The 13,849-nt window shown below is 42.8% G+C and overlaps 1 long non-coding RNA gene across 1 annotated transcript; it reads right to left on the minus strand.

Annotated features, from left to right (window-relative positions):
• Positions 1–519: 519 nt before the first annotated feature.
• On the minus strand, positions 520–3,214 carry LOC121393179. Its single transcript, XR_005960800.1, has 2 exons — positions 3,029–3,214; positions 520–1,448 (listed from the first exon to the last, which is right to left on the minus strand). It is a non-coding gene; the product is annotated as an uncharacterized LOC121393179 (long non-coding RNA).
• Positions 3,215–13,849: the final 10,635 nt, after the last annotated feature.

Consider the following 13,849-nt stretch of genomic DNA (forward strand, 5'->3'; position numbering starts at 1 on the left):
AGGACCCTGAGAGCAACATACAAGGGGTTGGAGAGCAACATGTTGCTCACGAGCTACTGGTTGGGGATCACTGCCTTAGATGTTGCTCTCAGTGTCCTCAAAACAGGGGCTTATTTTTGAATTCCAGGCTTGGAAGCAAGTTTAATTGCATAAAAAAACTATAGTGCTAAGTAGAGTCTCCTGTAAGCTGCCAGTCCACATAGGGGCTACCAATACCCAATCACTGCCCTTATTTGGCACCCCAAGGGACTTTTTCATGCTTGTGTTGCTCCCCAACTCTTTTTACATTTGAATGTGGCTCACGGGTAAAAAAGGTTGGGGACCCCTGCACTGAGGTAATACAGTGAAGGATTATCCCAAGCACTAGGCACAAGAACAAGCAGAGAGTCTTCTCAATAAAGAACCACTTTACCCTTTAATTAATCAGGGACTGACTGGAGGTGATTTGGGTACCATTGCTACCTGGGTTCAATTTCCTTTGTGGCATGACAGGACCTTAGTTGGTCCCACTGCAAAATATTTTAATAACCCACGAAAATGTTGGAAAGATGACCTATTCACTGCACCTTCCAACTGGGCCCTTAGCAGGATCTGCTTCCCCTATTTTTGTCTCCTGAATTTTGTCCATGGCTCTATCTACTCTATTTGTCTTTGTATGTCCTCTGTTTCTCCATGTGGGTTTTCTATTAGTTATTGAACCTTGATTGATGTCTGACTGCTCCCCACTACTTCACGAGTGATCCACCCAATCGTGTCACAGGATGCCCCTTTTTTTGGCAGTCCAAATTCAACTGGACCCTGATGGCATCAGATGGTCATATTTGATAAATGACTGCCCAACTGACCAAAAGTACGTTGGGTCAGCCAACCTGGAGAATGTTATAGGTACCACCAAGTCCTGGATTTATTTATTTTGGGATTTGTCTGATTGCCTGAATTTGGATTTATTTTGCTAAACACAAAGTCATGTGACTTTTGTTCTCAATGTGCCTTTAGAGGAGCATGCCCTTCCACAGTATAAAGCACAAGAGCCCAAAACATATATCCTTATAAAAAATATGAATGCGCCCCCTGTTTTATTTTTCTAAGTGATCGTAGAGTTTGATGCCTGAATCCTTACTTTTCAAAGCTGGGGTAACATTATTCCCTCTCATTTCAGCTTATTTCCAGTGCAAATTTTCCATACATTGAGGTGAATGAACTGAAAGTTGAGTAATGGCCAATGTTTGCCCATGTCAGTTTCTTTTCATACATTCCTTTCATTGCTCGCGCGACTCCCCAAAGGCTTTATTTCAACAGGCGATCTCTGTTTTAATTTGCTTTTTCTACAAATATTTGCGCATCATTTTTATAATCTTGGTTTCCTCTCCAACAGACCGATGCCATTGTCTTCTTCAACTGGAAGGAGGTCTTCATTGTGTCTCCCCTTCTTTGGCGTAAACTTTGCTCTAAATCGGTATAGGGAAACGGATATAAAGGATAAATATAGCTTTTTATTTTCTTGCTTAAATATTCAATTTAAGGAGCATGCTGGGGAATATCAGTCAGGCAGGGCATTGGGAAGGCCCCAGCTCAGCCTCCACAGACTTTATCACCCACTGTATGGCCAGGTTTAGTTCAGGTCTCTTCTGCGGGTCTCAATGGCACTATACTGGCCCTTTTAGACAGAATTGGCCAGGGATTGTACAAACCAAGCAAGAGTGGAGGGAGGGGAATCTCTTGGAATAGCTGAAGTCAGAATTGGCAACACTACACAGAGCATATTCATAAGATTCCCAACACTCCGACTACCACAATGTGCCGCCAAGCCGAGTCACAACATTGTTGCATTAGCGAATGTCTCAGCGCGCCTTCCTGATTATTTCTAGGAGCAAATAAAAGGGCCACAGCACCGCAACTACAAATTATCCAGAGAAAGCGCGGCAACATCCACACACATCAGGCTCATCTGATATTGCAATGAAAAGTCATTGGGGCAAATTCACTAAGCCGCGAAGCGCCGAACGCTAGCGTTTGGCATTTTTCGCTACTGCGCAAATTCACTAACGAACGTTGGCGTAGTTTCGCTAGTGTTACTTCGCAACCTTACGCCAGGCGGATTTTCGCTAGCGACGAAACTACGCAAATTCACTAACTTGCGCAGTGTACTGAACGCTACCTTTTACGCTAGACTTCCTTTGCCACCTCAGACCTGGCGAAGCGCAATAGAGTAGATAGGGATTGTTTAAAAAAAACTAAATTTTTTTTCTAAGTCCCAAAAAACGCTGGCGTGTTTTCTACATGATGGGTGATAGGCTGAAAAAGATCGAAAAATTTTTGGGGCTCCCCTTCCTCCCCCCTACATTTCCTGACTCATGGCAACTTACCTAGACAGTGGGCACATGTGTAGGGCAAAATAAAATTTTTATTTGCTGATTTGAAGGTTTTCTAGGCATTTGTAGTGCAGATACGTGTTCCTCCATTTAAATTTGAATTTCGCGCCGTATGCAAATTAGCCTTCGCTAGCGTAACTTTGCTTTATATAGCGAATCAACGCTAGCGCAACTCCGCAACCTTACGCTACCCCTGTGCGCAACTTCGGATTTTAGTGAATTTGCGGAGCCCTGGCGAATCTACGCCTGGCGAAGTGCGGCGAAGTTGCGCCTGGCGCAACTTTGCATCTTAGTGAATTTGCCCCATTGAGAATAACACAAACAGCACTTTGAGGGACAAGGGGTAACGGCAGCTGAAACCCACAACTGTAAATTTCCATGTCACATTTGGGAAAGAAGTTGAGCCTCTAAAGGTGGCCATAGACGTGAAGATTTAACTTCCTATCGGACAAACAATCGTTGGGTGCCATCTCCCAACCTGCCACTAAACTTTCAGATCAAATAAAGTAGTAAAAGAACAGATGAGAAGATGTTCTGCCCCTAACAGCAATCATACGAAAGTTATGTCAGACAAAAGCTTAAAAATATATCTAGATGTAGATAGATGATATATCTATACATTATCTTTTCATTAAATAAAAAGGAGAAGCATTTACCCTGAACTCACTTGTCACTTTCCCTGGACATCAGCCCTTTATAAGCATCACCTTTTCTCTCCAACCTTTTCTCAAAGGCACTAACAATGCAGCACCTCCACACTGTGCCGGGGATTGTATGGGATGTAAATTCTTCTGTGTGTGTCTATATTGGTTTACTTCTGGCCAATTAGCACAAACACAAAGCACTGGCTTTACTGATGGGAATACAAAGTGCCCGACAAAGACTTTCTGTTGCAAACATACTTATTCCAATTTGAATTCAGGTGAGTCATTCACAGGCAAATCAAGGGATCTGGGGCCCCCACTCACCTTTATACAAGAAGGGATTTGCAGTTCATTAAGGCAGCACCTTTGCATAATTTGAGAGTAACTTACATACAAACTGAGGTTACTGGTTATTACAATAAACTCCTGAACAGTGGCAGGGGCCCAGCCTGAAGGCCAGTTAGGGGGGATATTCGGGGTCAATGCTTATTTGTGCCCTGGATACCCCTGTAACTATAGCAGGGTGACTGTTACCCCAATGTTTCTACATATCTGTAACCTTGTTATGGGCTAAGGGGGCCCAGTCTGAAGGCCAGTTACGGGGAGATTTGTGGTGAGTCCTTATTTGTGCCCTGGGTACCCCTGGAACTATAGCAGGGTGACTGTTACCCCAATGTTTCTATATATCTGTAACCTTGTTATGAGCTAATTGGGCCCAGCCTGAAGGCCAGTTATGGGGAGATTTGGGGAGAGTGCTTATTTGTGCCCTGGGTACCCCTGGAACTATAGCAGGGTGACTGTTACCCCAATGTTTCTATATATCTGTAACCTTGTTATGAGCTAATTGGGCCCAGCCTGAAGGCCAGTTATGGGGAGATTTGGGGAGAGTGCTTATTTGTGCCCTGGGTACCCCTGGAACTATAGCAGGGTGACTGTTACCCCAATGTTTCTATATATCTGTAACCTTGCGATGAGCTATGGAGGCCCAGCCTGAAGGCCAGTTACATAGAGATTTGGGGTGAGTGCTTATTTGTGCCCTGAGTACCCCTGGAACTATATCAGGGTGACTGTTACCCCAATGTTTCTATATATCTGTAATCGTATTATGACACAGACTGAAGGACAGTTGGGAGAGATTTGGGGGAAATGCCTATTGATACACCTTGAACCCAACTTGACGCAGTGACCGGGACATTGACTGACAAGTGAGAACTTTGCCTTGGCAGCAGTGCCATGCAGGTTACCAAGGTAACGTCAGGTTCCTAAATTCATCTCCAGAGAAACTAATAATGTGGCTCACCCTAGTTGGAGTACAAAAAAAGGTAAACAGGGGTGAGGGGGAACCATCGAGAGACTGTTTGAAGTAACAGACATTACCCAGGAACTGCATAATGCAGCCTGAAGCTAGCCGCTCGGCCAACTTATATTAGAGAAGTAGGCCAAACAAAAGAGGGCATGAAAGTAACCTTTTAAAACGCAGCTAGAAACCGAAAAAAATTTTTTAATAAAATTAACAGATTTGTCATAATTTCATGCAGCTGAAAGTACTTCCAGATTTTGGAAGGAAAAGTGCCGACCTCAGAAGTGCAAGAGCCAAAATGACGTTTCGGTTTAACTCAGCATTCCAAACTTTATGTTGAAGTCTAGTGAGCCCACGCAGTAAGCGACACCCAAACAGATGGAAGCGCCTTCCAGCAAAGAGGGGATCTAGAATTAAGGAATTCTTGAGAGAGATATAATGTTTTCTAAGGCTGTTAAGGAAAACTAAAGGCCGACCACCCCCTCCAAAAAGTGGTGGCTGTATCATTTCATGGAGATACAGGTATGGGACCTGTTATCCTGAATGTTCAGGACCTGGGGTTTCCAGATAACAGATTGTTTCATAATTTGGATCTTTATACCTTAAGTCTACTAGAAAATGCTGCAAACATTACATAAACCCAATGGGCTGGTTTTAATGCCAATAAGGATTAATTATATCTTAGTTGAGATCAAGTACAAGCTACTGTTGTATTATTACAGAGAAAAAATATCATTACAGAGAACAAAATTTGGATTATTTGGGTAGAAATGGCCTTTCCGTAATTTGGAGCTTTCTGGATAATGGGTTTCCGCATAATGGATCCCATACCTGTACAACATTGAACTACATCAATATGGCAGCAGGGATAAAATTCTAGGCACCCTCCATATACCTCCACTCAATTGCTCTGCACCAGAACCTGCCTGGTGAGGGTTCTACATACACCACAGTACCAAAAACACACAAGAGACATTCTTGGTCACATCACGGGGGGCTCCCCTTACCCAAGTGACACTAGATTCCATTTATGAAGCATATGTTTGTACATACATACTCACAGCCCCTACAGCTCAACTACATGCTTACAAGCCCCCTCCCTCCAATCGGAGGTTGTTTAATTGACTCGCATATACAGTTAAAGCTTTTCTTTAGCACGGGGAGAAAAAAGCTCCTTGTTTTCAAACATTTTCCAAGTTACAGGGAGAACAGCAGGAATCGCTTTGCATGTGAAGGGGAAGTTAAGGCAGGAAATTGGTGCTAAGTCCACAAATATCCATCCTCAAAGGGCTCAGTATGGGACAGAGCTGTTCCTACTAACACCAACAAAGGACCACAATAAGGAATGAATTAGCATCTCCCAGGTATCTTGAAAGGGCCACTAGAAACTCTCCTTTTGAATACACTGTCAGAACAAGGGGCATGAATAGTCTCCTTGGGGGAAAGAAAAGTCTTTACTAGAGTAGAAATGCCTAAGCCTTAGCTTTGTCTCTGTGACTGTATTATATATAAATATATATATAGGTTTAAACAATTATCTACTTGTAGGCCATTATTACATTGGAACATCAGTATGGCTGCTGAAATCCTTTTCAAATAGGCCTTGTCCTAAACAGACCCAACCAAAAAGCTTCCAAGGTGTCTTTTGCTATGATATTGAATTCATGAAAACATGATGGGTTTTACCTTTTGGAAACAATATGGGACCACAATCAAATTAGAGCCTGGCTGCACCCCAATTCTCCTGAAGCCCCCTCACTTCTGTTCTGAACTTGTTACTTTTAGGTTAGAGCCACAAGCCAGGTTTCAGTCTCCACGATTGGCAGGGGTTGTAATCACACCAGGGTGAAGTGGTCTGCCCCATGGGGCTATAGGCCAACCAGCAAGGTGTACAAGTGATCCAGATGTACAATCAATATTTTGCATAGGTTTGTAGGTCACAAGACCCAAAATGTTACAATTACACTGGCCTTCAGAGGATTGGTTGGGTTTCTGGAGGGGTGGAGAGGTGGGATTTTTAAAAATGGTGAAAATATAGGGCTGGAATGAGACTCCCAAAATGAAGGAAAAATAACTAATAAATAATTGGGATTGAGAAAGGAGGAGGAAGAGAGGGTAATGGTGGAAAGTCCATTAGGGTAAGGCCACACGAGGAGATTCAGGGAGATTTTGTCGCCTGGCTACTAATCGCCTCGTCTTTTGAGCAACTATCTCCCTGAACTGCCTCAGCGTTTTTCCCCATAGGCTACAATGAAAAGTTGCCTGCGTTAATGCACACATGGCGATGCGTTTTCAATAGTTGCCCAAAGTTGCCTCAGTGAGGCAATTCCAAGCGACTATAGAAAACGCATCGCCGTGTGTGCATAAACGCAGGCAACTTTTCATTGTAGCCTATGGGGAAAAACGCTGAGGCAGTTCAGGGAGATAGTTGCTCAAAAGACGAGGCGATTAGTAGCCAGGCGACAAAATCTCCCTGAATCTCCTCGTGTGGCCTTACCTTTAATCATCTGTCACTTTGTGTTCTTGGCTAGAACAAAAAGGAAAAAAGAGGTAAACTTCTGAGTGGAGGTATTTTCATGTCTCCCTAGAAAACAGATTAATAAGATTGAGCTGCATCAATGACAAATGGCAGCTGGCACAATGGCCAAACAAACTTCCCCAAAGCCTCTTGGGCAAATCTTTAAGATTCGGCAGGACAACAATCTTAAACTCATGGCAAAGTAACAATGGGGTGGGCCAAGGATAACAAGGTGAAGTCGAGTGCAAAGTGCTCCAACAATTGTCCAACGATATTCATGCAAGTCATATATGACACTGCTGATCAAGGTGCTCAGGATTCCAGTATCTAATATGGCGGCTAGGGTTGCCACCTTTTCTGGAAAAAAATACCGGCCTTCCTATATATTTATCTTTTTTCCCTATTAGTAACATTGGGATCAACCATAATTTTTACCGGCCAGGTGGCAATCCTAATGGCGGCCATCATGGCAGAACATGAAGCAATAGATCCTCACTGTGCCTCCAGCAATACGATTTGAGGTTTGAGCTTATCAATTGGGAAGAGTAGATATCTGCCAAACCAAGGTTCTATATCAAACTTTTTACTCATTGTTTTCGTTCAGGTTTTCTCCTCTTGTTGTATCCTTTTTGTTATGATCAGCGTCCACCTGAGTTGAATCCAAAGTCCATACACTATTCAACCAAATTATTTTATTAAGAAAAAAAAGCCCACAGTTCTCAAACTGTCGGCTGCACCCTCAGGGTAATCCAAAGCCATTGCAATGGGGGGGGGTGAAGGCTGAGGGCCAATGTGTCCATTTTGAAGTGCATTGAGATCTAGAGTAAAGTCATAAGGTGGCCATACACACAGCCAGATTTAAAAAATTTGCCAGATCTCGATCGGGTTGGCTTGATATTTCTGTTGGATCAAGGATGGCATTGGCTCATTGATGCGGTCCTCATTTTGATTTTTCGAATCCACTTCATTGTAGGGCCAAACGATTGCATTACCATAATATCATCCACCTAAGGCGCTGGAGGAAAGATTTGCTCCTTTGGCGACATCCCCAAACGAGTGAATCGTACTCCTTTAGGGGTAATAGGTGGGCGATATCATAATGATCGCATTACAATATAGTGGATATGAAAAGTGGGAGCAACGACTGCATCAATGAACTAATGTGGTCCTTGATCCAACAAAAAAATCAAGCCATTTTTGGCCACATATTGATCAGGGAGGCCTGTCAGGGGGTCATCTTAAATCTGCCCGTGTATGGCCACCTTAAGTGATCACAGAGGGTGGTGGGAGCTGTTTACCAACACACCATGGGACAAATTCACTAAGATGCGAAGCGCCGAACGCTAGCGCAAATTCACTAACGAACGCTGGCGTAGTTTCGCTAGTGTTACTTCGCAACCTTACGCCAGGCGAAGTTTCGCTAGCGACAAAACTATGCAAATTCACTAACTTGCGCAGTGTACTGAACGCTACCTTTTACGCTAGACTTCCTTCGCCACCTCAGACCTGGCGAAGCGCAATAGAGTAGATAGGGATTGTTTAAAAAAAAGTCAATTTTTTTTCGAAGTCCCAAAAAAACGCTGGCGTGTTTTCTACATGATGATTGATAGGCTGAAAAAGATCGAAATTTTTTTGGGGCTCCCCTCCTTCCCCCCTACATTTCCTGACTTAGCAACTTAGCTAGACAGTGGGCACATGTGTAGGGCAAAATAAAATTTTTATTTGCTGATCTGAAGGTTTTCTAGGCATTTGTAGTGCAGATACGTATTCCTCCATTGAAATTTGAATTTCGTGCCATATGCAAATTAGCCTTCGCTATCGTAACTTCGATTTATATAGCGAAACAACGCTAGCGCAACTTCGCAACCTGTGCGCAACTTCGGATTTTAGTGAATTTGCGGAGCCCTGGCGAAACTACGCCTGGCGAAGTGCGGCGAAGTGCGGCGAAGTTGCACCTGGCGCAACTTTGCATCTTAGTGAATTTGCCCCTATGTGATTAATTACTTACCCCTAGGTGCACTACTGTACTGAGCATTTGATGAACATAGTTATGGTGGGGGGGAGAGTACTGCAATAAATGGTCTTTTTTTCTACATATCTAGTGACCCACAGCAACTAATCAGCAGCGATCATTTAATGGTCACTGGACAAACATCAATTTGGTTCTAGATATGGGTGAATTTCAGACTTTTTATGACATTACCCCGTTAAGGTGACAATCAGCAGTGTGAGGGTATTTGTTTGTTTGATCAGAATCAACACTTGTTTGGTGGGACAGTTGTTTGTAGAACTGTAGCAGGGCGCATGATAGGCTAATGTGTCTGTAACCTTGTTATAAGATAAGGGTAAGTGGTTGGCTAAATGCTGGGTTGTTGTAAAGATTAAGGGCAGAGACACACGTGGATAATCGGGAAGATTCAGTCACCCAGTGAAAAATCGACTCTTCTTCGGGCGACTGATCTCCCCGCAATGCCTTCCCGTCGGTTAGAATCTACAGTAATAGGCAGCACACTGAGAGTCTTATAATCAGACCACATCAGATTTCTGCTTACCCTTCCCATGTCAGCTGACCTACACCTGGTGCCCTTCCAGATAGTGGGTAATGGTGTGGTGGGACTATTGGGGTGCAGACTGTCACCCTTGGCAAAGCTCACCATTCATGTCTTTGGCCACCATTAAAAAAGTCTGTAGACTACTCGTGCAGGCGGGGGGGGGGAGTCCACCTGTTGCCCAGGCACAAGCAATCAATGTGGCAGCTTCTAATCACACGGATAAACCAAAATGAAGTAAAATGGAGAGAGGAGCTATGCCAAGATACTATACAAAGTACCTAAAGAAATATATGGAGCTTGAGGGATGATGGTTACCCTAAAAAGAGATCTCTGGAAATCCCTAAGAAACTTTGTTAGGCCATTTGTGATTGATGCAGCTCATTCTTATTAAACCGTCTTCCTCAAAGACACTAAAATACCTCCACTCTGGAGTTTTCTTTTTCTTTTCTTTTTTGTTCTAGCCAAGAACACACGATGGCAGATGGTTAATGAACTTTCCACCAATACCCCCCTCCTTCCTCCTGCTTTCTCCATCTCAATTATTTATTCGTTATTTTTCCTTCATTTAAGGGGGCCTCCTTTCCCCCTAACGTCTTTGTGGAGCCTGGGGAAATCTTAGAGATAATGTGGCACAAAGCTTTAGAAGGAAGCTTTGGGTTGCTTTCCGCCTCAATTGTTCTTCACATGTCCCAAGCAGTTAATGTTGCGGCCCTGAGGTCTGCGTGGTCCGGCTGTGCGCTCGCTGTTCCACCCTTTTGTCTTCACTGTTCCTCTCGTTAGTCTCCTTGGCCTTTCATTGTCTTCCTCCTGCGGTGTCAGGTCAGACTCAGTGTTGGTCCCCTGCTCCGAAGACCTCCTTCCTTTTGCAGGATCACGAAACAAGACAATTGCTTCATGCATCTACTTTAGGACCTTTTGTGGATTCCCCTCTGGGCTGAGAAAGGTCTGATTCACTGGAAATCCTTACTGGTCACTGAGGAAACTGTCCCTTTTAGTGACTGTCATAATCCCTGACTTCTATATGGACTAGCAAGAGAATGCAGCACATCAAAGCCCCGGGCTATCAGCCAGACGACACTGGAAAACCAATGTGACAAATGCACTCAGTGACAAAGAGAATCTAATCCAACAGAATTAGGTTAAGGGGAAGTGTTTATTTAAAAAAAAGTAAATTAATTTTTTTTTTAATATATATATATATATATATATACTGTATATATTTAACATCACACGCTGCGATTCGACTTCCGAAGTTTCCTCTTGAGGCAACTTCGGGTGACTTCGGCAAATGAACCGCCGCGTGTGATTAGCGCCGGCATTTTTTTCATTTTACCTGGCGCAGAGTGAGGGAAGGCGTTTGCGGAGATTGCTCGCCGCAAAGACGAGGCGACGAAATCTCCCCAAAACGCCCAGTTTGGCCAAACCCTTAGTTTTAGCTTTTATTCTCAAATTAGAAAAGAAACTTAGTTATGATCTCAGGATTTAGAAACCACCACTGTTTCCCATTTTATTTCTCTATATGGATTTAGTGATGCACCTAACCCATAATTCTTGGATTTGGCCAAATATTGAATCAAATCTAGACCCTGATCTGTATATTCAGATTTCAGAAAAAAAATGTAAAAAGTGCATCACTTTAAAATCAATTAAAATCACAGATTCAGTCCATCCAAGTTTATGAAAGATTGAATTTAAGTTTTTTTTCTAAGTCAAAAATTTTCTTATTTATTAAAAAAATTTTTTTTATTGTGACAAGACTCACATACAGAGAAATCACATTTTACCCATCATTTTCAATGAGCCTGTCAAATTTAAAATTACTGTCAAAATATAGAATTCAAAAATATCTTTCATTTTGAAAAGACGACTGCCATTGACTTCTGCATGAACTCGCCAGCCTTGAGAGGCCCATTTTTTTCCGGTATCAGCGTTCTTTGAGTTTAATAGATCTTAAATTAGAATTTGTGCTTTTTGGCATGAAAAATCTCCATTTAGAAAAAAAATGTATTTGAATGCCAATAAATCTGCCTCTTTGGAGATAATTTATTAAAACTCAAGTTTGATTCTTTGGTGCAACTTGAGAAAATCAAATAGAAAAATCTGAAAAGCCATGGTGAAAAATTAAATATTTTTGTCAAATTTTTAAGATGTCTCATCCGGCTATAGAAGCAATTCAGCAAAAAGTTTTTTATTTTGCTTTTATTTTTTGAATTTTTCGATGGTGGAAACAAAATGCAATTGCATATTTTCACCGTGACCCAGTGCTACTGAGAGTTTTGAGCCTTTTGAAAATTTTGATTGCAGGAGAAGTTGGGATCCCTTCACCTGGATATTTTTTTTACAAAACTTAAAATTTTCATGAATATTTGGTGGAATCGGAATCGAGCAAAAAGTTGTGGGATTTGACCGCATCCCATTCCAAATTCTTAATTTTGTGCATCTGCAGTTTCCCTCTCATGCCTGGTCACATCTAACCCACTAGAGTGCCCCTGTGAGTGGCAACTGCCATATAGCCTGGAATGGGGCAATTTAACAGAGGTTAATCCCAACACAACATCTCTATCTAAGCTCCTATACCAACTACAGGGCTGAACTCTGTCATTATGGGACCGGCAGTTTGGGTTTGCAGGAGACTCAGCCAATTGCTCGGAGTAAACAAGAGCCTAGCCACAGGCACAAGGTTGTTTTTTATTTTACAAGAAACTCTATAATTAGTAAGTTGAAATTAAAGGCTACGCTGACCAGTTCAAAGCTCAGGGATAACAAGGGCTAACACTAGTGTTCAACAAATGAGACCGAAAAAATCTGCTTGCTGGACTGGAGTCTGTGTAACTCTGAGGCAAATGCATCTCAAGGGTGGGAAAATACAATCTTTTCAACTACATAGAACACAGTAACCTAGTAAGTTAGGTTGCAAAAAGACACATCCACAGGGCCGGATTTACATAGAGGCCGCCCCTAGGCCCACTGCCGTTCGTCGCCCCTGTCCCCTCCCCTTTATTCGTACAAATTTTCATCATCAATGGGGAAATTTAAAAAATGATTGTATCTCCAGCGCTTTCCCAGTGTTTTTGAACCAATGTGGGTGTGGTTGGGCAGCATGCCGCCCCCCTAAAATCCTGCCACCCTAGGCCCGGGCCTAGGTGGCCTTTCCACAAATCCGGGCCTGCACATCCATCAAGTTCAACCTTTCAACTTTTCTAACCTGCCTAACTGCCAGTTGATCGAGAGGAAGGCAAAAAAAAAAACATTTGAAGCCTCTCCGATTTGCATCAGAGGGGGAAAAAACCTCCCTGACTCCAAAATGGCAATCGGACCAATCCCTGGATCAGCTTGTACTATGAGCTATCTCCCATAACCCTGTATTCCCTCACTTGCTAAAAAGCCATCTAATCCCTTCTTATACCTATCTAATGTATCAGCCTGTACCACTGATTCAGGGAGACAATTCCACATCTTCACAGCTCTCACTGTAACAAACCCCTTCCCAATATTTAGGCGAAACCTCTTTTCTTCTAATCAGAATGGGTGACCTTGTGTCAGCTGGAAGGACCTACTGGTAAATAAATCATTAGAGAGATTATTATATGATCCCCTTATATATTTATACATAGTTATCATATCACCCCTTAAGCGATTCTTCTCCAGTGTGAACATCCCCAATTTGGCCAGTCTTTCCTCATAGCTAAGTTTTTCCATAACTTTTTACCAGCTTAGTTGCCCTTCTCTGTACCCTCTCTAGTACAACAATGTCCTGTTTGAAGACCAAAACTGTACGGGAGGTGAGAAGGGGATAACATTTTTTACTTCCTTGCTTTGTGATAAAAAGTCATGCAATTGCCCTCCCTGTCACTAATTTGCATATGCAAATTCGGATTAGGTTCGGCGGGGCAGAAGCATTCGGCCAAATCCAAATCCTGTTGACAAAGGCTGAATCCCGAACCGAATCCTGGATTTGGTGCATCCCTAGTTGTCTAATGGCCTTTACACCCCAGATAAGAGTGATTCCCATCTAGATGCATATATATGGGGATGAGGTGCAGCTGGGTGTATGGTTGGGATGCAATAGATCCCAGGGGTGTAGGCAAGAAATTCCCAGAAATCACCTTCTGAAGGTTGATGGTATGGATGCAGTGCCTCATTATATTGAAGTCCACATCCTTGAGGGTAGTTCTATCACATGCTTCTTGTGGCAGTAGGGCCCACCAATATGATCTTTGCCCTAAAGACATCGGTACTGTACAGAGGCCCTGCATATGACCAAGAAGAAATCTCCCAAGCCTGCCCAAAGACAACCAAAGCTGCCCCAACATCCCTATGTGATTTTTAAAGCCGACCCCTTTAAAGGAGAAGGAAAGCTACAGAGGCATTTTATTGCCAATAGATTAGCTGGAATAGTGCAAGCTAGAATGCTATATTTATTCTGTAGAATGTTTTACCATACCTGAGTAAAAAGCTCTAGA

The sequence above is a fragment of the Xenopus laevis genome, chromosome 4S, assembly GCF_017654675.1.
Source record: "Xenopus laevis strain J_2021 chromosome 4S, Xenopus_laevis_v10.1, whole genome shotgun sequence".
Taxonomy (NCBI): Eukaryota; Metazoa; Chordata; class Amphibia; order Anura; family Pipidae; genus Xenopus; species Xenopus laevis.